At 44.8% G+C, this 1,089-nt stretch overlaps 1 pseudogene; it reads right to left on the reverse strand.

Moving 5' to 3' along the window:
* Positions 1-470: 470 nt before the first annotated feature.
* On the reverse strand, positions 471-576 carry LOC129399471 (small nucleolar RNA SNORA70; annotated as a pseudogene).
* Between the last annotated feature and the right edge of the window lie 513 nt (positions 577-1,089).

Below are 1,089 nucleotides of genomic sequence, written 5' to 3' on the forward strand. Positions count from 1 at the left end.
CTGCAAATAGCTCTCTCGCTTCCCTTCTTTTTTCGTGTGTGTTAAGAAGCAGGACTTATTGTGGCGTGGTGGCAGCGGGTGGTGAGGACTGGGTGGGAAGCAGGACCTAACGGGGGTCAGCTCCGAGGCTCCCAGGAGGACAGCGACCACCATGTATCCAGATGCCTGTGATTCGGGAGGCACTGGACTCCACAGCCACCTGGGGTCAGCCACTTTTGAGCCACTGTGTCTTCAGACTCATCCACATTAGACTTTAAAGTCCTATTTCTTGGAGCCTCGGATTTGGGCATTTGAACTTGGCCAGGCACAGAGCGTCAAATCACATGCTTCTTGTTCTGCACTTTGGTGCAGATGGACATGATGAGGACTTGGCCAAGATGACTTGGGGCTTTCCAAAGGCTTCCCCCAAAACTGTTTGGAGTTCAAGATTGGGGCCAGTGTGAGAGCAGCTAGGAATGTCCATGGCAAAGATCTGTCTCGGAGGTCCCTTACTACAACCCATACAAGCTACAGGCCGCGTGACTTGTGCACCAGGCCCCACGAGGCAGAGAGCGTGTGCAGCTTAATAGACTACAGATGTCTGTCTGAGAGAACCTCTCATCCTTTTGGGTGTCAGCACAGAGCTGAGATTTCTCTATTATCTGGTGATTCTATTTTCAATATTCGAGGAGCTGTGATACTAATTCCTTAGCTGTAGTACTGTTTACATCCACCAATGAACAAGGTATCAATTTCTCTGTATCCATGCCAACACTTGTTTTCTGCTTCTTTTAGGGATGGGGGCACAGCCACTGTACTCAGGGCTTAGTCTTGGCTCTGTGCTCAGGAATCACTCCCGTGAGAAGTAGTGAAAGCAGCCTTATTTTTAATGTTAGATGGGAAGCTTTGTATTTCACAAATAATAGGAGATCCACTTGGGTTTAATTATAATAGATATAAATATAAAAATTATAATAGATTTTATTATGTTTAGGAAATTCCACCCTATTCCTATTGACTTTTTTGATTTTTATTATTAGAGTGCATTGAGTTTTTCAAATATTTCTTCCATATTCATTGAAATAATTGACTGCTTTTTCCTCGAGGTTA

This window comes from Sorex araneus, chromosome 11 (assembly GCF_027595985.1).
Source record: "Sorex araneus isolate mSorAra2 chromosome 11, mSorAra2.pri, whole genome shotgun sequence".
Classification (NCBI taxonomy): Eukaryota; Metazoa; Chordata; class Mammalia; order Eulipotyphla; family Soricidae; genus Sorex; species Sorex araneus.